The 23,654-nt window shown below is 29.7% G+C and overlaps 1 protein-coding gene across 3 annotated transcripts in view; it reads left to right on the top strand.

Moving 5' to 3' along the window:
• Positions 1-7,226, top strand: part of LOC142329670 (pyridoxal-dependent decarboxylase domain-containing protein 1) — a 64,441-nt gene extending 57,215 nt beyond the window's left edge. For 2 of the 3 annotated variants that reach the window (XM_075374350.1, XM_075374347.1), the window contains exon 18: positions 1,707-3,996. The gene's annotated coding sequence lies outside the window, so the exon portion shown is untranslated. Of the gene's footprint in view, positions 1-1,706; positions 3,997-4,168 lie in introns of those variants that run through there. The other variant, XM_075374349.1, reaches the window with a different exon arrangement.
• Positions 7,227-23,654: the final 16,428 nt, after the last annotated feature.

The raw sequence follows: 23,654 nt of genomic DNA, 5'->3' as shown, positions 1-23,654 counted from the left end.
TAAGTTGCTGAAATTTTTCATTACATTTCACAGCATGCATCCCAGAATATGCCATCTTGCATTAAATCGCTGCCTTTAGTTGAGGTAGTGAACATGATTTTCTGGTGTACTCTTTGGCTTTTAAAAATCCCATAGGAAGAAGTCACATACTGAAAGACTGAGTGAACAGGATGGCCAGGTGATGTCTCATTGTAGGAAAATTAAACTTTCTGAAGAGATTCTCCTTAACACTTACATCAGAACCCTAGCCTAACCATGTGGGCAGTTGTCCCAGCCTCTTCCAACCACAGTTTGTCTCAGTTTATGCGCTTTTTGTGAAGTTCTGAAGCAAGGAAGTTTTACATTTACTGCAACTGACTCCTTCAAAGAAATAAGACCAATCGCCCAAATTTTGCTACCTTCATCACAGTGTGACCTATTTGTGTATGAAGTGGATGTTTATGAAGCTTCCTTGAATTTGTATCAGAAGAACTGAAATTCTTTTTATTAACACAACCTGACAGCTGGAAATGGACTCTGTTACTCATCACGACTATTGTGTTTTCTGACATCATTTTCAACTCATCTCAGCGATAAGTCAGCATTTTTCCAATCACAAAGGATCAATTCTTGTAACAAATACTAGTTTGAAGAGATGAAAATTTAAGTCAGAATGTAGTATTCTTCTGATAGTTCAATTGGAAATGTTCGGAGCATAGGAATGTCGATGCACTGAATGTTGAGGGTTAAATTCAATTTCTGCTTTGACTGTTCAATTTATTCTGGTATTTGTATGGATCTCAGCCTTCCCGTTAGGTTTCTTTTTGATGCTGATATCGTCTTCCTGAAATTTCTCACCCATGTTGAAGACACAGGACCATGGTGGCCAACATTTCAATATTGACTGCCGCGATCCTAGTGAGATGTGCAGTCCCCATTATACACCCTTCCATAACTCATAACTCTGCATGCAATAACAAATTAAAAATCACTGGATTTTTCTGTTCCACTTTATATTTCTGCTATCTTTGATTAATTATCTATCATCTGCAAGATCTTTTGATCTAGTTTATTTAAAATTAAATGAAAAGATTTTCTTATAAAAGCAACATTTCTCTGCAGATGATTTTTTTTAAGTAGTTATAATTATATAAATCTGAATTATTTTGTCTTTGTTTTATGTTTGTTATTTAATATTTAGTGAGATATTTTCTAATTAATGCCTTCAAATTTATTCACTTACTTTACACCAATATTATGTATTAATTTTTATATGACTGCATTGTAGTTCATGTTGCTGTTATTTTTATTATTACACATTAATTTAATTAATAATTTGTACTTTGTCTTATTTATTAATATTTTATTTTATATTGTTACTCTAATGATGATTTTCCCATCATTTTGGTTTTTTTTTGTACATTCTGGAGAAATTCCTTTTTGTTATTTGTGTTGTACCATATGTATTATTCTTATTTGATCCTTACAATGTAGTATTATCATTTATTAGAAAAATCTATTTACTTATATAATCTGTCATTCTTTTTCACAACCAAATTAATTTTTTATTTTTTATTAACCGGATTGTTCAACAATAAAAGTTTTATATTAAATTACAAACACTTCAATAAGTTCTTTTGGTATAATAGCTTTTATTTTGTATGTTTAAAAATGTTTTGTCAGTTTCTGTTTTAGCATGATTGAATTAAGATTTTTTTTTATTGCAGTGTGATCACCAAGTATTTATTTTACTTATTTATTTCAAACATTGCTACTGCCTCCTTTTATTATCGATTGAAGTGACTGGTGTGTTTCGATTCAAATTTTAAGGATCATTTCATCAGTATGTTAATTATACAGTGTGCTCATATCATCTTAGTGCTTGAGTTAATAATAACATTAAAAATACTAATTGTTGGTTAATTGTATTTTTGGGTATAATGATGGTCTTATCAATATTTAATTTTTCTTTGTGCGTAATTTACATGAACTCAAAGATTGTATATTATCGATCAATACGATATTACTTTTGTGCAGTATATATTTACACATTTTAATTTTACTTATTGTATTTTCTATTAATTAACATTGTACAAAGTAATTTATAAATGTATCTCATTTTTATATTCCTTGTTATTTTATTTATGTTCGTCTATCAAATATAAATTAAGCTGCTAAATTGCATATTCCCAAATTAATAACATTAAAATTCACAGTTGTATAACATAATTATTAATATTTAAAATTTGTTGTTTCATTTGTCATTTTTTTTCTTAATTTTTTATTAACAAATTTAAAAAAGTATTTATAATACACTATTTTTTTCATTTGAGCTTTGATAATGAAAAACTTCTATTCAACTTTTTAATTATAAAAGAAAATCTTTTCTCATTGTGAAAAAATATATTAAATATCAAATTTAGTTTACAGCCAATAAAAGTATATATTTAATTAATGGTGTAAAACTTTTAGGGTTGTATTTTTTAAACATTCTATCGTAACAGACAGCCACTTCTATACTTTTTTAGCTAAACATAAATAAATAGGAATGAACATATTCATAATTTATTTGCTACATTTAACTATGAAAGTATTTCATTCCAAAATTACAGTGAGTACATTCTTCATCTGTATATACATCTTATAATAGCTCCTGGTTTAATATCTTGCAGTTTACAAGTGATCTTTCACCTAATTTTTGCAGATCATTACTTTCTTGTTGCTCTTAGAAATAAAACTGAAGAATATCCCACCTGGTGTTAGTAATCAGAAAATTGAAAAAATTATCATTCACCTAATTAGTTGGAATTATTTTTTTTATTTTTGGTTAATAGAAAAAAAATATGTTCTGTGGTCTGTTAACATATGTACTTAAATTTAAGACTAATTGGTTTCATTTCTTCATATTAATTTTTGCTGCATTGTGTAATGAAAACTTTAGATGTATGTTTACAGATTAAAATATATATTTAACATTTATAGGTAGAGGGTTGGAATCCTGCTACCTTAGGGATTTCCTAAAATTGTTTAAGCATTATACCACTTAAATAAACAATTGATTGGCTATGTAACAGATATTTTGTTGCAAGAAAATACTTCAAAGTGGACTCGTTCAAATAAATTGTTCTTATATTGTAACTCTGAATTAGGTTAACAAATTAATTTTTATTTATAAATGATCTTTTAAGAAAAAGAAAATTGTTGCTGAGTTATTTAGTTAGAGATTTATAGATTATAACGGTGCTACAGACTTCTACATGGGTGATACTACTTGTAGCATATTGTTTTTAAAATTATTACTTATAAATGTGTTGAAAGAAGTAAATTGAGTTTTTCTAATTGTTTAAGCATTTGCGAGAATTTACTCTACAAGAACAGTAAAGTAATCAGTCTGGTTCTGTAATTATTCCTGGAAATATTACTATGTTTGTTTTCGTTTTATCTTTATCAGGATTTGTTCTATCAAGTTTATGGACATGTAGAATCACTGTTGTTTAATAATTAAACATAAAGTTAGATTATTTTATTTGGATGTTTATCTTGAAGTACAGCTATAACCATAAATTACATTTTTATGTAATTGTGTAATCATTTTAAATATACACTTTAAATAGTGTTATATATGTATCTGTGTGTATTGTATGTGTTTGTATACATTAATCGGTTTAAATTTTATTGAATTGTATGTATTAAATAGACATTTATGTGCATTCATCTGATGCAGACTAATACTGCTAAATCATATTCATTAAATATAATTATTTGTTTTAATGATGGGCTGTCTACAAGTAATTTTGGTACATACATTTTCTTTCAATTGTCTGTCACTTTGATGTACAAAAATTGGTATATATGTGATTTTTTTATGATGGTTCTAACAGATTATTTGTTATAGACTATTTTCTATTTATGTAAAAATGAATATTGTTATAATTTTTAGCATTTGTTTTATTTTTAACAGTAGCATGTTTAATATCTTGTAGGATGGTTGGAAATAAAGCAATATTTATGTAAAAATGTGATGAAATTATCAATTATTTATTTTTGAAGTAACTGTAGTTGTTAATATTTATTTTTGTACTTATAAGAATTGTGTGTGATAATTAAAAAAAAAAAAACAGTTAATTAGAAGCTTTTTTTTAGATCTGTATGTATTTATAGCTCTTTTTAAATTGCTTTTTTATTTCAGGTTTTTATAATCACAAAATTTTTAATTATGTGGTTATATGTGATGAATCAAGGAATATTATGTGAGATATTTAGTTATTCATTTTTTTTTATATTAAGTTATTTTTTAACGTGCCTCTATTTTATTTTATAATTACATTTGTATGTTTCACCTCGGTAGCTGATTTGGTATAGCAACTATCTTACATGCCTACTTTTGATTGCTAGCATATGGTTAGCATTTTTTCATTGAACACTATTCATCTCTTGTTACCTATGCACAAGCAAAGGCTTTTATAGGAATCATCCATTATAAAACTATACATGTTATTATATATATATAAATATATATATATATATATATATATATAAAAACATAAAATCTGAAAAATATGCACAATATTTTATTTTGATATTAGACCTGTAAAGAATTTTGATGTAAAAATATACATTTAGTATCATTAAAATATTATAAATATAATATTTTTGCATTAGTTGTAGGCTTTATGAAGAATAATAGTATTAAATTACAATAAATGTATTAAAAGAAGCTGTAGAAGGGTGAAGGGGCTGTAGAGTGTAAATTTGTATATTTGTTTCGTGCATTTTTTTCCTGTTAAGAAGATATTTAGTAATATAATGAAAATAGATTTTAAGTTTGCAAAAAAAAGTTAACATTAATTTTAAAAAAAAACTTTCTAGGAATGGGCCATTTGACCATTAGTCTCTTTAGCTCATTAATTTTTAAGAAAATATTAAGTTTCTATAAAAAAAAAATTGCAGCTGTATATCTTTTCCATATTTCATTTTTGTGCTTATTTAATTGTTCTTTAATTGAATCTGTTAAGATGTAGCCCTAAGCAAATAATTCTAGCAATTCTTTAGTTTATTTCATTTGTAACAAAATGCATCCCAGTAGCTCAATAAATTAATAAATATTTTGAAGTACTTAATATAACATATTTAATTTTCCTGTAATGAGTATATTTTTATATTGCAGATTATTTCAACATTTAACAGTTCAGTAGAATTCACAAAATTTTTAAAAATAAAATTAAAAAAATGAATATTAAACCAAATATATTTCAGTTATGTTTGACTTTATACAAACGAAAATAACTCCAATATTCAAATATAATCATAACTGAAAGCACATGTTTGCTGTCCCTGCTCTTTGAAAATAGGTTAAACATTTTTAAAATATGTTGAACTGCTATCTGATGAAGTAATGTATACTTTCAAAGCCCTTGCAACAGGAAAAGAAAGTAAAACAATAATAGAATATTATAAAATATTTATTAATTGGCAGATAGAGTTAGCCAGTTTTATTTTTTTTAATTGTAATTTTTAGTAATTGTAATTTTTTGTTTAATATGTGGCAGCGTATATATTAATTTATTATTGTGCATTTTTAGCCTTTTGTAACAGTTCTATAATAATCTTCTCCATATTGAAATACAATGGACATTACCTTCAAGTTTCTAAGTAAATTTTTGTTACTGCTAATTACTTTTTTCTTTTAACATATTTTGAATATTTCTGTTTCGATGGGTTTGCTGCTGAATTTAATTCTTTTAGCAGATTTGTGTAATTCTATTATCCCAGGATTGCCTAGAATATGTGGTATAGGCTATCTAAACCCTTTTGAGTGAAGTTGGAAAAGTTATGGTATTTTTAGATTTACCCAACTGTCCCTTGGGCTTTAATACATATAGTTAAAATGCTGCAATCTTAATTCTTCACTTAACGTTATTGAGCAACAAACCAATGTTTTTATCTAGAAATTACAGTATCATAAATATTAATTTGTACTTTTACAAAAAGTTATTACTTAAGTAAAAAATAATAATAATAATAATTATAAAGAATGAGCGGTCTCTTATTGCCTGACTCACTTGAAGTAAGTCAGATACAAAAAACGTTGATAGTTCGACATTCACTGTAAAGTCAAACTTTATGGTGAACCAAAGGAAGAAATTTCTTGTAGACCTCCTCAATGTAATCAACATTTTAATCAGTTTGACATACTGATGTACAGTACTGCATTTGGTTATTTGAAGAATGCATAAAAGGTTATCCCATTATTCATTTTGTCTTTAGTATACCTGACGTAGATGATTGTTTTATATCAATGTAAATATTCAAATTTTTACCATTGACAGTTAAGTATTAACAAAAAGCAAAATTATGTTGAATATGCTATTACAAAACCTTATTCTTTATTTAACTGTCCTTGTGGTCATAATGACCATTCTAATTGATTTTTAGTGTGCATCTGAAAAATAACAGGTGTAATTTTGAAATAATTAAAATGTAGATTCTAATTATAGTTTTATAATTTCTGTTTGAGCAACGGGAAACATCATGTCATTTAACATATAATACAAAGTTTATTTTAAATATTATGTATATTATAGAATTGTGATTAGTCTATAATTTTGTGGGTTAATTATTGATAAAAATTTCATTACCCATTTTAAAGTGTAAAGAAATGATAAAATGTAAAGGACTCTAAAGTGGCTCAACTTGCTTGAATTAAAAAAAAATTCAATGAGTTTTTTTTTTAAGTCAATTTTACTAATGTAATTTAACGTTAGACAGTCAACGTATGTTTATATGATTGAATTTGTATGACTGTATGCTATAATCATTTATTAAACATTTGATAATTTATGCATTATTTAAATTAACTATTAACATTTAACATAAAGTGTCTGGAAAAGGTTTACAAACACTTAACCAAATTTTTAGCAATTGAAAATTACTCTAAATGGCATTCTCTTCTATCTTGTTGCATAATTTATGATTCGTACTGTAACTGTGGTAAAATCTATCAAAAGGTGCATGCACTTCTCTAATTAATATTTGTAATTAATTAGATCTAAATTATTAATAATTGTAGTTATAGAATGAAATTGTATTTACTGTATATTATTTTTGCATTAATTAATTTATTATTAATAATAAAACCAAAGATGCCTGTAAAGTTGCCTAAATAATCAATTAGTTATAACTATTATTATATTGTATTATTTACCGTATTTATAAATTATAAATAAATTATTGTAGTTAAATTATAATATTGGTAATTTATTTAATGAAACTTCTTCTATCGTGTTTATCCTTGAACGATTTATATTGATTAAGAAATGTACACGCTGAAGATAGTTGAGGTTTATGTTTTCCTTATGAAATTTGGAAGTTGGACAGACTACTCGTTGAACCCAACTTTAAATTAAAATTGTAAAACAATATCCTGTTCAGTATTTTGCTTTAATATGATGTAGACAAAATTTGAACTATCATTCTTTAGCTGAAGATAGCAATATTTATGAGCGATTGAGAATTTCACCCTGGTAACAAAAAAAACATATTCAGATGTTCAGAAAAAAATTAGCTTTTCATTTGGGTTATTGTAGCATACTGATATTATAATAGCCTAAAATCATTCTAGTATTCAAAGTATATTCATCCAGAATCTAGGAAAAATAAATTGGAAAACTTGCTTTTTTCTTACTGGCATTAGTTTTTTAAAGTCTTACTAGTATTTTAAGTAAAACTAAGTGTGTTGAAATAAAAAAAAAATAACAAAAAACTGATCCAATGCAATAATAAAGACATGGTTGATTGTTATTATTCGTTTCTTTAACTAATTTTAATTTTTTAAAGTTAGAGGCAAATTTAAAGTAAATATTCAAAACAATTTACCCTTCCTTAATTTTACCTCTGACATTGAAAGATTAAAATTTAAGGAATTGATTTTACTTTTTTTAATTACCATATTGAAGAAGTCGTTTTTTTTAAATCCTAGCCCTCCTTAAAATTTTAGTGATAAAATTTTTTATATTTTTTATATAACATAAAAAAATTTTATCCTGAAAGGATTGAAAACAGTATTCTACGTTTTAGTATACTTCAACCAGGATATGAATTTTGGTGAAGCTTTGCATTTTCATGCGATAGACTACTCATTGTATATTTTGCTTAATTTTTGCACTTGTGTGGTTGACTAATCTTGCAAAAAAAAAAAAATATCAAATAGATCTGGTTTTGCAATGATTTTCTTAAAGTAGGTTTTAGGAAAGGGCAAGTCCAATCCTAGATAGTAATAATCTCATCTGTCAAAATAGTTCTATCAAACTTTCATCTCGCCTGATTTCTCTACCTTTGATCCCTTCTCCCTCATTGATTGTATATGTAAAGGTAACATTCTGCTGGATCTTTTATGCTGAGGATGCTGGAATCTTGATGAGAGAGACAGTGTATCCTTGGTGTAAATGTAATGGATGAATTACCATTGGTTAAATCTGAGCCTTCGTACCTCTTTTGCATAAAGGATTTGTTAGAAATCACTTATCACAACATAAAAATTGTAATTATTTTGTGATGTACTACTACTGTTTTCTGCTAACATTATCTATTGTTATTGTTAAAAAATTAAGAGTGTGGATTGAGATTTAGTTACTTCCATTTCAAACCATTTTATTAACTTTCTTGTAATCCTTTCATCTTTAACACCATTCATGTGTTAACTTCAGTCATTTGTCTGCATTCCTTCTAGCCAATTAGTGAATGTGTTTAATGGAATAGCTAGTATTTATATTTTGTTTTCTAATTTCAAGAAATATTCTCTTTTTAACTAATTTTCTTAGTATCTATGCATTCTTTTTTTTCATTTTTTATGACCACATAGGATAATTTTTGTTACACTTTGTGGTATCCATTATCAAAGTCTTGGAAGGGACTGTTTGGGCCGTGCAGTCCTCCTTGTACTTTTTCATACAATTCAGTCTCTGCCCTTTCTGGTACTGAAAATGTTTGTTGTAAGTTTAAAGCAAGTGTTTTGTCCTTGATTTCGTATGTTTTCTACTTATAGAAGCATGTGTAATCTAATGCAACATTCTTTGCCAACTTAGTACATAAATGTAGTACATCGCTTTTATTTGAGATATGCTTCCTCACAAAATATTACAGGCCTAAAATATAGCCAATAGCATTTTTCAGTGTTAGAAAAATCATTCTTCTAACAATAATATTAACTGCACCCTGATTACTATTTTACACCAGTAATATAATTTTCAAATTGAATTGATCCCCCTAACTTAACTTATTACTGCTGTTATATGTTATAAAAGTAGTAGACCCACTTTTCTAATATTTAATCCGCCAGAATATTGATTGTTTACTCGATTGATAGGTATTTTACTTCAAAAATTAAATATTCTTCTATTCATTATCATAATTTTCAGTAATCATGATTATATAGTGGAAGATAAGTGAATGGGATTGATTGATGCGACTGTCCACGTAACATTGTGTGCCATGTGCTATTAAAAATATTCTTTAATGTTTATGTAAGGAAGAGTATTCATCCAAACCCTCAGAACTGGAGAAAAATAACAACTAAAGTATTAGAAATGCCAGTTGTAAGAAGTGTGGTCAAAGTATTTTTTTTAAATTAAAACATAATCAGTAGGTTCTATCTAATTGTATGTATTAAAATGTGTACAGTGAGATATGAATGTTTTTATGCTGTTATTAATGATTCCTTCATCTGAAGGTTTTATACAAATATCCTAACAAAAAAAGTATTTAATTCAAAATAAAAATTATTTTACTTATGTAAAAGTTACTGTTAATAGTCTAAATTATTTATGTTTGTTTTTATTTTTGTCAACTTGTTTATACTATTAGATTTATTTTTCTTACCTCACTTTTTATTAAAGATTCATATTTTAATTTTTTACTAATTTGGTTTAACTGTACTAATAAATGAATAATTAATTGTTTAATGTGGTATATGGTTCTTTCTTCACTTGCACTTTAATTTATTTCATATATTATTAAATGATTTAATTTTGAGATTATACAATCTCAAATACTGCATATTGGATTAGTTGTAAAAATATGACATCGTTCACCAAAATCTTACTGTAACAATCAAATGCATCAAATTAAAAAAAAAAACTATTGAAACTTAAATATAGGATCACATTACATATTCTGATCAACCAATAGTGGCGATTAAAGAAATTAAATATCTGGATTTTAATTCCTGATTGTTATATTTTAATTTAGATATAAAATATGCATTAAAACATTATACTATATTGATATGAAAAATGATAAAATAAACACTAGTACGGATTTCTGAACTTGTTTTATTTAGGTGAAAATGAAGTTAATAAATCCACTCTGAATTTGATGAAATGGCAACCCTATTATTTATATATAATTTTAAATATAAGATATATCTTGTGAAATTTTTAGGAAGTGAATGGTAGTTTATTAGCTGATCAATTAACCCACTGGGTTGGTCTAATGGTAATGGTTAACTCGTCATTGTAAATCAGCTGATTTCGAAGTCAAGATTTCTAAGGTTAAAACCTAGTAAAGGGAGTTACGTTTATACGGATTTTAATACCAGATTGTGGATATCAGTTTTCTTTGGTGGTTGTGGGTTTCAATTAACCACACATCTCAGGAATGGTCGGCCTGAGACTGTACAAGACATCCTCTGAAGTAATACCTTAACAGTGGTTCTGGAGGCTAAAACAGAAAAAAAGCTGTTCAATAAAACTAAGACATTTTTCATTATCTTGATTTTACACCTTATTTTAGAAGTTGAAGGTTCTCGGGTTTAAACCCTAGTAAAAGTTAGTTGTTTTTATATGGATTTGAATACTATACAAAAGATTTTGGTGGATGGGGTTTAGTTAACCACAAATCTCAGGAATGGTCGGCTTGAGTCTATACAACACTATGTGTCATACGTATCAACCTCATCTCATTGGACTTGGGGGGATGTGGTTGCTTATTATTCACTAGTTAAACAGATTGCAATGTAGACATAAGTTGATCCAATATGTGTAGATTATATGGCCAACCAACTGGGAGTCGCGTTCAAGAAGTTTATATGTGGATTTAATTTATAGTCAGTGGATTAGTGATAAATAATATTTACTTTAATTAACTTTGATAATTAAATTTAATTTAATTTACTTTGATTTAATTTATAATCAGCAAATTAGTGAAGATAGTGAATTATTGATACATTAGATTTGGCTGCCCTAGTATCAAGGCCAACCTTTCTTTATAAACAGTGGCAGCATGTGTATAGGCACTTTGGAATTGCAGCAGATCCTATTTCCACTTGATATTATCGATAACATTTAATATAATGAGTCCTTTTTTCTTTAATCTTTTCTTTATTCTTGTACAATATATAATATTTAAGCTTAATTCCATTAGCCGTTCTGCAGTTTATAAAAAATATACAAATGTTTTTGAATGGAACTGTGCGCTTCACAGTTCCAGTGACAAGGTGTTTGGGGCTGTTGTGCGCGTGTGCACATAGGAAGCTGCACGCAAGGCTGCGAGGGAGAGAGAGCATTGTTGCTTTCGCATTGCCAACCCTGGTGTGCTGGTGGAGCCTCGATGTTGTCCTTCTGCAGCACCCATATGTAATTAGGAGGGCCAGGCTTTCACAGCTGGAAAAAGTTTTGTGTAGGGCATACCTGAATGTCTGCTATTTTGTGCAAGAAGTCGCTTGATAGTGTCTATATGGCAGGTTTCTGACGCGCATCATGTTGTGGTCAGACTTGCCATTTGCGGACAGAAAGTTGTTAGTTCATATTTCCAATACAGGGATCCCACTGAGGAATACCTAGCGAGAAGGGACAGGATCCTTCGTATTGTGGGCAATGGTCTAATCCTTATTGGTGCTGATGTTAATGCGAAGTCGCTTTTCTGGCACAGTGGGATCACTGATCATGGCGGTGGCCTAATTGACAGTTTCATCGCGCAGCAAAATTTTGAGGTCTGTAATGTTGCAGACCAGTTGGCCACTTACGTCGGTACGGTTAACAGACGACGGGCTTTTTCAGGTACAAATATTGACATCACCATTGGTAGGGACATCCCTGGCAGGTTCCTTGACTGGTCTGTGGTCGACGACTATTCTAGTAATCATCGGTTGATACCACTCGTATTCGAAATATTGAATGAGCTATGCGATGGCCATGAGGGACACTTTCCTGTTTCACCGGGGGCGCTTTCTGCATAGGAAGGCGGAATGGCCAAAATTCTCATCTTTGTTGGAGTCCAGACTGGAAATTTTTTCTCCAGACCTTGACGGCCTGCCATTAGATGTCCTGGCAGAAAATTTCACTTCTACGGTGGTGGCAGCGGCTGAAGCCGCCATTCCTAGAGGCACTGGCCGGGAACATATATCTGGTTGGTGGTCTTGGAATCTGACTGATGGATATAGCTTCCTTCAGTCCATGTAAATATGTATTAGGGAATTTTCTGGACATATCTGGAGCATTTAACAATTTATGGCGGCCCTCTGCCCTGTTTCAGATGCAGAAGCATAAGTGTACAAAAAATGAACTAGAAGTGCTCTCAAGTTATTTCAGCCATCTCTCTCTCTCTCTGCGTGATGGCGGAAGTTCGTAAGACCTGAACTAAAGGATGCCCTCAGGGCAGTGTTCTGAGTTCCCTTCTTAGGATCATAGAATTCGATTTGACGTTGCGTTTAAAGTTGCCTTGTGGTTGTCGTGTCATCGCTTATGCTGACGACGCGCTGCTACTGATTGAACGGGATTCGCGTAACTTGTTAGAATTCCGAGCTGTTCGTGCTTGTGAGACACTCCGACTGTGGAGTCTCCAACATAAGATGATTTTCAGCCCAGAGAAAACCACAATGATGGCTTTTAGGTTTTGCGCGGACATTTTACTGCGGGCCCAGCGACTCCTCTTGCTGGTTGTTATAGGCGGTTACAGAACAATCTCGCGGGAGGCAGTCTATGTTGTAGCCGGAGTCAAACCAATAGATATCTTGGCTAATGATTGTAAGGAACGCTACATTTCCAAGGTAAATAACCTATTGACTTAGAACGAAAGCAGGAGATTGAAGACCCAGGCTTTGCGTCTTCGCAGGTCATGTGGGACGAATCCCCCACAGGTCGCTACACGCATAGTATATTTCCTACAGTGTCTAATTTAGGTACGATTAGATGGGTCTCCCCCCCAATCGGTATATCACAGTTTCTCTCCGGGAATGGTGTCTTTCAGGTGAGTTTGGCTAGATTTCGTTTGGTGGATTCGAGTCAATACCCGGATTGCGGGATTGATGATACAGTAAACTTCGTCGTATACGTCTTTCCCCGATATGTGATCGAACCTTCACGAGCTGTTAGGGAACTTGAGAGAATACATTCCTTTCTGGATCTCCGTATCAACTGGATGATCCGCGAGGAATGGTCTATAGTGGCTGGTTTTCTTCGCGCCCTTGCGATGTGTAGGTCTGCAGAGGGGGAGTTTGATCGAGGTACTCGATCGTAGTAGGATCCCGGGTGGCTAGGGTTCCGGCTTAGGCATTGGATTGGTTCGAGGTAACCGCATTGGCATTGTGCCACGGTTGTATTGGTATTGTTTGTGATTCGATTTGGGGCTCCCGCTGGTGGGGGTTGCTGCGCTGCCGGGGTATGGTAGCCCGTACGACCGGGGACGTGGCTTCCCTCCGCCGTTGGTGGTCCTGATCGTGACTTGGTAATGCCACATGAGACACCATGATGGGACCGGGTGGGGGTTCGGGGTTTGGCCCTTGCGTGGACTGGAATGAGGTTACATTTCTCTTGTTAGATGACCTAAACTGGTCGACTTATTTGGGTGATGGTATGAATTTGTATGTTGCGTAAAACAGAGTTTTGATTGTTATGAGTATAGCACTGTTGTAACTTTAAACTCGTTCGTTTTCTGTGCTATTTACAGTCACGAACGGTGTTGTTAAATCTGTACTAGGCGCGGGGTCCGCAGATTCGGTTAGTTAGTTTGAGGGAATCATGTTAGGTTGGATGTGAAGATGTCCGTTTGGGGCCTACGTGAAGGCGAAATTTGATATGTATTTACTAATGAAAATGTCTGCCGAGGTATTTACATCAGTGGTATCCCGACCGAGGCCTGGCTGATGACTGTGAGATGTAATCAGTTAGAGGGTCTAAAGACGACCTCCGGTAAAGCCTCTCAGGGCTTGGAATGGAGGGGTTGGTGTGGCGACCGGTAACATCACAAGGTTGGTGTCTTCCCCAACCCAAAGGTTGATGTCTTCCCAAGGTTGGAATGTGCTGGTGGAAAGTAGTTTTTTTTTATTCCGCATATGTACTAGTCGTTGGAAGGAATATGAAAGCGGTTTAGTTGTTTTTTCAGTAGTGATCAGAAGTTGGCAAATAAGCAAGGGCTCTTTGATCGCCAAATCTGTCCAAAATCACGCTGGAAGGGTGAAAGAGAAAGTAATTAGTAAAATCTAATTATGTTTTTCTTTCTGTGCACATAGCAATTTAAATTAAGCACCATTGGACTATAGTGTTTTTAAGCGGGCATTTTATTAAGAAATTATTATCTAATATAACTAATAAATATTATAAAAACTGTGTGTGTACCGTATTCTTGAATGTGATAAAGTGTAGAATTAGATTATTGCCCTGCTTCCAGCTATTCTATTTGATTCTTTTTTTTCGATCATTTTATTTTACAGAAAACTAACTGAGGTCTTGAAAAGGCCCAGAAAAAAGTTTTCTGGAGCAGCACCCCACTAATTTTAGCCAAGAGCCGCCATTGTTTCTAAACAATCCAATTGTAAAAAGTATTTTTTATTACATTAATTCTATAAAAAAAATTATAAACTGCGATTAAATACAGGTCTCACATAAAATTTTTAGAAATAATATTCATGTTTTTGACATTGTTAGATTACACATTCCATTTTTTTATAATTTTATAATGTTACATTTTTATATCTTTTGTTTTTAATAAATTTTGAAATTTTACCTTTGTGTTTAGATTACCCATATAACAAAGTTATTTTACACCAAACATAAAATAGTTTGTTTTTCGACTCCAGTGTTTTGTCTTTTAAAATACTGTTCTGGGACTTCTTTTAAATTTTTCAGATCAGATTTCATGTAAAACTACTAAATTTATACTTCATCTGCAGTCACTAAGTGCTAAGAATTACAGTCTGTTGTAATTTTACTGAAGGCGTAGAAATCAGAGCAAAATCTTTCATCAGCTAATACTCGCTAACAAAGCATTTCCAAACCTATTTTTCTATTAACTTTGTTCTGTATTTTTACTAGTAGAACCTTTTCTGAAAGTTTGTTACTTTCTTTGTAAATCATTCTGTATATGAAGACTCAAAATAAGTATTAAAAAGAAAAAGTAGTTTAGAAAGGATTAATAGAAATTATTTTAGTACATATTAAATTATGTTACTCTTTTGGTATATTTTAAAAAATTTTTCTTCGGCATACTGTAGTAATATGAATTTTGTAAATAAATAGGAAATATTTTTAAAAAAATATTTCTACTAGGGTAAGTAAGTCGGTAAAGGTAATAATAGCCAATAAGTCCTTTTTCTGTATGCTGAAGTATAACTCAGGTTCCAAATAACAAGGGAATAGTTATGTTGTCTTTATTACGTAATTATATTACATTATTTACTTTATCTTTTTAAATCCAATCCCCGTGGCAGAGCAGCAGCATCTCGATCTTTCATCTTGAGGTCTCTTGATTCAAATCTCGGTCATGCATGGCATATTTCATGCTCTACAAAATCCCATTTCCATATTCCCACATAAAAGCTTCTCTGTAAGCTTCTGTGATGAATTAATTCATCAAGAAAAAAAATATGTACAGGTACAATTGACATCTGGATTCTGGTATCCATATTACTTTTGATAAACAAAATTTTACAAGGCAAAGTCAAAAATATAAAGGGAAATTTTTATTTCCCTCCTGATCACATGTCTCACAACATTTTACTGTTTTGCTGAAAATTTCAATTTCATATGTTCATTGGAAATATCATTTAATTTGTAGCTATTTGTTGATTGTTTAAAAGTTAATTTAAAATGTATTTTCAATTCCAGTATATGTTTCAATTTGTGAACATTAAGCACCCCATGGCCTAATGAAATAAGGATGATGAGTTTGGCATGTAAATAAGATTTAGTCTTTTATAGACTCAGGTTGATTGTTCCTTAGATGTATGGTTAATTGAACCTTAATCACCAAGGTACTCCGGTATTCAAAACCATATAAAAATAGCTAATTTTACTAGAATTTGAATCTCACAACCTTCGAAGATGATTTTACCACTAGACCAACCCATCGGTAATTTTAAATCGGTGGTTCTTTTTTGCACCAAGAAAGAAAAGCGGTCAGTGTTAGGTTTTCTTACAGTTTAGAAGGGGATGAAACCGGCATAGAATATTAGTAGACTGCAACAGCAATAAAAAAATAATTGTTTGAATAAATGCAAGATCTACAAAAATTGGTTTGGTTGTTCTCTGGTAGGCCTTCCATTTAACCTACCAGGTTGGTCTAGTGGTGAAAGTGTCTTCCCAAATCAGCTGATTTAGAAGTTGAAAGTTCCAGCATTCAAGTTCTAATAAAGGCAGCTCCTTTTATACGGATTTGAATACTAGATCGTGGATACCGGTGTTCTCTGGTGGTTGGGTTTCAATTAACCACAAATCTCAGGAATGGTCGAACTAAGATTGTACAAGAATATACTTCATTTACACTCACACATATAATCCTCTGAAGTAATACCTGAACGGGAATTCCCGTTACCTAAACAGGAAAAGAAAGAAGAAAGCCTTCCACTTCAAAAAATAATGGTAATATAGAAAAAATATATAATGGTTATATATAATTAAAAAGGTGACAAGTTAGTTGACTATAAGGCTTTGCTTGGCATTTTCAATCATCCATGATTCTTTAAATTTTTGAAAATTCTGAGTTCTGCATTAGCTGACTGAAATCTACAAAAAAAGTTTTCTGAAAGGTTTTGAAATATTATGAAAATGTGAAAGAGACTCATTTTGTAACTGATAATAACATGGACCCATCACTTTAAACCGAGAGTGAGCAATAAAGATTATTCTGAAAACATCTTTCATTTCCTCGTACATCTCATCTACAGAAAATTTGGTGATGATGATAATCTAGAACTGGAAGGATCCATTTTTATTCACTTTTCACACCTAAAGGTGAAGTGGTGAATAATGAAAATTATTTTGATAACTGAAAGCATAAATCAAGCTCAAAAGGCGCAGTTAACTTTCATAAGATGTGATTTTTGCTTTAGAATAACACTTGATCTCATACTACAAAGAAACAATCCTTGATTTTTCAAGATTTAGATTTTTTGTGATGAAAATCATAAATGATGAAGAATCATCATTTTTGGTGTATTGAAAAGGTCATGAAATCGGTCAAAAATTTGCTATGCACAATTTTGAAAGATTTCTTACAGGAAAGCTTGTTACAAATTGAACTAATTGTATAGGAATAGGAGAGAATTACGTTGAGAAATAATTTTATTTCACTTTACTTTTTGACTTCCCTCATAGTATAATTAACTTGATGATAATAATTACTATTATCAGATTAGCATTATAATTCATCTATAATAAAATAAAACATAGTTGTAACGATTGTATAAGTTTATATTGTTATAAACATTTTATAGATGACTTAAATTTAAAATAATCAAAAAACCTAGGAAGTTAATTTATAAAATAATGAGTACAAGGGAAGTATTTTAAAACTATTATTTTGTTATTTTTAATTAAGGATATTGGAGAAGATGTTTGCTCGGCCATTAAGTTTAACTGTTGGAACAAAGAAATTAGGCCTTGTTTTAAAGAAGTCAAAAGTGTGATAAGTTTCGTTTTTGATAAATTAACTATTTTAATAAATTAATTATTTTTTTTAGGGTGGGAGAAAGCGAGGGTTATTAATTATGAATTACGTAGACGTTTAATTATATAATAAAAAAAATTAATGTATGTATATATACATAAAATTACAGGATTAAAAATATAATAATTTTAACATTTTAAACGGTTGATTAGCCTAATTTATGTTTTTTCCCATTTTCTTCTTATTTTTTCGGGTAACGGACCGTGAAGGTTTTGTTTAGAATTACAACTGGGACATCTAGTACAGTAATAGATTTTATTAATTGTTGTAGTGCGTTTAATAGTTTTGTGAAGGACTCGTTTCATTTCTCATCCTGGAAATTAATATTGTTTTTTCCCCGGAAATGATATTGTTCAATTTTTGATTTGTGTAATTTCATTATTTATTAGTATTACTGTTTTGTTAATAATTTACTATGAAGCCCGTGCTGCTGCGCATCATCAATAAATAAATTAACTTGCCGATTTCCGTGGCGTTTTTCATACGCTATAAAATTCCATTTTCATATTACCACGCACGAGCTTCAAGCTTCGTTGCAAAATCATCGACAAAAACAAATTGTTTTGAAAACAATTTTTTTTTCAAATGTTTTTTTCGTTAAACCAATCAGAAAACACATATACGTAAGTGCTTTCGCATTGAATAATTTAATTTAATTAACATTCCCTCAAAACCTTTAGAAATTGAATGATCGTAGTCGGTGTGAACACATTTAATAATGGTTGACGTGGTGGGTGTTTTAAGACCCAAACGAATTCTGTATCGTAATAAGTTGCTGAGATATCTGGATTTGAATGCGATCGTGTTACGGCTTTAAGTAAGAGAAAAGATGTGTCCCTTAAAAACTACTCTCATAATTGAGAGATCGTATTTGATGCATGCTGGTTATCTGTGGCCGATTTGATGAGTGTTTTTAAAACCACAACAAAATCTGTAACTAAATTAGTTACCGAATAATTGCCAAAAAAAAACTTTTAAATTGTTTTTATTTATGATGTGGTTATTTAGTTTTACACTTTTTTTATTTGTATTTATTTCTAAATAAAATTCTTGTTAATAATGTCTGTTGCAGTTTTGGAGATTTAGTAGTGTGTTTTTTTTAACCGCAATTCACCATAGCAAGTGAATTTTTTCAGGTTATTTAAATCTTCATATTATGATTAAAAAAGAAAAAAAAACAAATATGTTTTTTAGAGGTGATAAATAAATTCCAAAGAACCGTTAAAATATTTCTGTAGCTACTATGTAGATATACTATACTACGTTACTGAGAAGTCACTTCTGTCCGTCATTATAAACGATAAAATATTGCATTGCAGCAGGAAAAATAAACCGTAAACCGATATGTCACTACAACCGATTTCATTATAAACAATGTACATACTGTATTTATACATTAACAGCAATAAACTAACCAAGAGACAAGTTTTTGGTCACTATATCCGATATGTCATTATATCCGATCTCACTATAAACGATACTTAGTATATTGTACTGAAAATTGTTTGTACTAAGTAATCTAAAACGCAATCTATTGAGAAACTGATAGGAAGTTGGTTGGTTACTTTTACACAGATATCAACTTTCTAAATGAATTATTTAAAGCTGATTTTATACGAAAAATTAAAAAAAAAGACAAGTTTAAAATAAACTAAGTATCAATTTTTATGAATTCAGCTTTTATTTTAAATTAAAAAAAAAAATTTGATCTGATCACATGTGTGTTTTTAAAAACATAATTTTTTTGTAGTCCGAGATATAGGTGTTATTTTAATGAAAATTATACCATACTTACTTGATTATACTTACTTATTACATTCAATAATCCACTGACTGCAGAGTAAATTTTTTATTTAATTTTTAGGGTAAAGCTTTATCGTAAAGGAAATTATCTACATACTACTGATAAAGATTTATATAGCTAAAATCTTTATTATTTTAATTTTAATGATAACGATTCCTGTGAAATAAGTCCAATGAAACAGAAAGAAGATGAATGTTATAATAGTCGAAAAGCTTTTAACTCCTATTTATAACGGAAAAGCTTTTAATTGTTTCGAACAGAAATTCTCTGTGGGGTATTACGAACGAAAATAAAATTCTATAAATATTTCTCTGAAAATATATTATGAAAGTAAAAGTTTGTTTAGATAAAAAATCTTTTAATAGAAATATTATTTATAAAAACAGTGAATTAAAAGGTTGATTACTCAAACTCTATCTGTTTATATATACAGAATGATTCCAAAGTGCACTTCAATCTCTGGGGAGATGACTCTATAGCCAAAAATAAGAAAAACGTTCATGTAAATATAGGTTAGAAAACAATTCGTTAGCGAATTTCGGCTCGTGAAACATTTAGCCCTTCTTTCTACTCCCTCTGTGTAATTAAACACTACTAAAATTCTTGGAGTACAAAGTAAAAGTGATTTTTTATGGTTTCTGATCTAAGAAATTGGATAAAAGTGGTTTCAGACCTTTATCTTACTTAGGTTTTAAGAAAAACGAGGTGAAACACAAAAATGTTTTGTCGGAAAATACCCTTTTTTAGGTTTGAAATAAAATAACTTTGTTAATTTACCAATAAATAAATAAAATTTCTAGTTAACTTTGCAGAGAATTTAATTCTGAGAAAATTTATGTAAATAACCTTTTATTAAAATTAAACACATTGAGAAGTTCAACTTTAATTAGAAACAAAACACGCACAAACTGTATCGGAAAAGTGATATAATTTTAAACATAATTATTTACATACAAGTACTAATAAACCATACTAAAGCTAGCAAACCAGTCTTCACAAATTCCTCTAACACCGGAATTTCTTAGTTTTTTTAGGAGTCCGTGATCGACAGAATCAAAAGCTTTTCTTATATTTAAAAATAATGCAGCATCATTGCAGTCGCTGTTTGTGCTGTTATAAATACCAGAGAAGAGATTTAACATTGCATCTTGAGTTACGACCTTTCCTAAAACCAAATTGATTATAATCGAGTATAGAGGTTATTATTAGAGTATAGGCAGAGTATAGATATGTATTACTTAAAAAAACTATTTAAACTAATCTGCAAAGCTTTTCAAGTATATTGGAAAAATCTATAATAAAGTAATAATAGGTTTGTAATTATTTGGATCATTTTTATCCCCGCTCTTATGTACTAGAATAATGCCAAAAAATGTTTGATTGCTTTTGATACACTCCTGTTGACATGCTAAGATTAAAGAGAAAGACTAGTGTATCATATATTATGTCTATTACAATATATTAATTTGATCAAACCTTAGGGGCTTTTTTAATTTAATGGATTTTATTGAATTTTCTATTTGTCTTTTATTTGTAGGCTTAAAAACATTGAAAATAATTTATATTATCCACTATAAACCGCAGAATAGGCCGTAGATTAATTCATGAAATTTGTGAGAGTTAAAATTTTGATATCAAGATATGTCCTTGAACTACAGGTTTTTTTTATCGCGTTGGCTAATTTAATGTAATAAAAATTTTATTACAAAAGTAGATTTATCAGTGTACTTATTTACTTTAAGCATAATAAAAATTATTAATTAGATATGATATATTTATTTGATAGAAATATTATCCTTTAATAAGTTCTAATTTAATTTAATAACGAATATTAATTATATTAAAATTATATTTAAGTACTGTTTAAATTTATTGGTAAGATTTTGGGGTTAGTATCTCCAGGGGAGAGCGTATAGTTTTTTGGGTTCAATTTTCTCAAAATTTTTGAACAATAATCCCATTTATATTAACCTCAGTACATGCGTTCATCTACCATTCGAATGCATTGTCCCAAAATTCTCTTCCTTTCCCAAAGATTGAAAAAACTATATTTTTATTTATTGCATATTCTTTCAAGCATTTTTTTAAATAATTTTTCTAGGCATAGTAGTAGGCAGTTACTTTTATCCGGATTTGAATACTAGATCGTGGATACCGGTGTTCTTTGGTGTTTGGGTTTCAATTAACCACACATCTCAGGAATAGTCGATCTGAGATTACATAAGACTACACACTTCATTTACATTCATACATAACTTCCTCATTCATCCTGTGAAGTAATACCTTACGGTGGTTCCAGGGCAAAAAAAAGAAAGAGAGAGAGAGGCAAGGTAATAGTAAAACTTTTTCAAAAATAAAAATACTTTGAGGCCATACTGGGGGTGGAGCAGCCGATCAAAGTTTAAAAATATTGATTTTTTTTAATTTTTCAAAATATTTATTATTTTAATTGAACTTTTAATATTATTAAAAGTTTAAGTAATACACTTTTAATTTAAAATAATATTAATATTACAATAAAAAAAAATAATATTACAATCAAATTTCATCATAATAAAACCTCCCCTACAAAAAAAAAAAGAAATCTTAGGTAACCTTTTATTGGTTGTACATTTTTCAGTGGAATTTTTTTTAGTTTCTTCCGTTTAACATAGTAAATGTAGAAAAATCAAAAAAAATTTTGAAAGGTGTTTTTTTGAGGTAAAGGAGCAGAAAAAATACCGATATTTTTTTTTTATTTTTTAAAAAGGTTTTGGTTTATTTAAACATGTAATGATAACTTACCCATAAAACTCCATAAATTACCACCACCCTCAAAAAAGAAATCTCAGGTATCGTTTATGAGTGTATTATTTTTCTACTATATAAAAATAAATAACCAGTGCCAGAAAAGAATTGCAAATTTATCAGTTTTTTAAAAATTTATTTCTATAGTAATAATTTTTATTTAAGTAATGCAAAAAAAATATTTGTTTTTTTATGCTTTGATTTCTTCTTTGATACTTTAATTTTTTAAAATCCACATAGTAGGTAAGAAGGATCTTGTATTGGACGTAATGCATTATAAAAGGATTGCGTGCAATTATCGATCCGTTAAGATAAAGATTGAAAATTATTCCGACCCAAGATACTATCAAATTAATAGAAAAAAATCTAATGTGGGCACCATATAACTTCCTTGTACGTTTATTAAATTATATTTACAATTTTTTTTTTTAAATGAAAAGTACATAAAATTTTATTTCATTAATAACTTCTGATATTTTTTCATGTTTTTTTACGGTTATTATTGAATTATTATTTATCGTAAAACTTTTTTTGCAGTCAGAGGATACATTTATTTAAATTAAAAAAGAAAATCCCTTTCGGCACGCCGGAAGGCGGAGGTAAATTTAACCAGTGCTAAGTAGGGGATGAAAAAAGATTTCCACATTAGTTAAGAAAAACTTCAAATTTACTCAATACGACAATGGTTGCATGTGAAAAAAAATTTCACATGTTTAGCATACTAAAAGCCTCAACTTTTTAAAATTCCAGCAAAATTTGGTCATCTCTTGTCGTAAGGGTTAGTCATATAAAAAATTGTTTCAGATAAAAGTTTTAGGTAATGTTTAGAGAACTATCAACCACTTTAAACCGATTCGATACTGTGCCTATTAAGGGAGGTGTGATTTTTTTGTCTTCGAAACCCCATTTTTTCCACCCCCTGGGCCAATGGTTGGTGATATCAAAAAACTTTACTTACATATGTTTTAGGCCCTTATTGGAAGAATAGTAAGAACTTTAAACGAATTCAATATTTTACTTAATAAGAAAGTTATAGTGATATTTTGTTTTTTCAAAAAAGCCCTTCCATTTCCACCCCCATGATTCGATTTTGCCAGTTCATCATACCTATGCCTTTCAAGTTTCAATTTCACTTAAGTACAGTCAC

Source organism: Lycorma delicatula, chromosome 9 (assembly GCF_047948215.1).
Source record: "Lycorma delicatula isolate Av1 chromosome 9, ASM4794821v1, whole genome shotgun sequence".
Taxonomy (NCBI): domain Eukaryota; kingdom Metazoa; phylum Arthropoda; class Insecta; order Hemiptera; family Fulgoridae; genus Lycorma; species Lycorma delicatula.
This window is presented reverse-complemented; position numbering and strand designations above follow the sequence as displayed.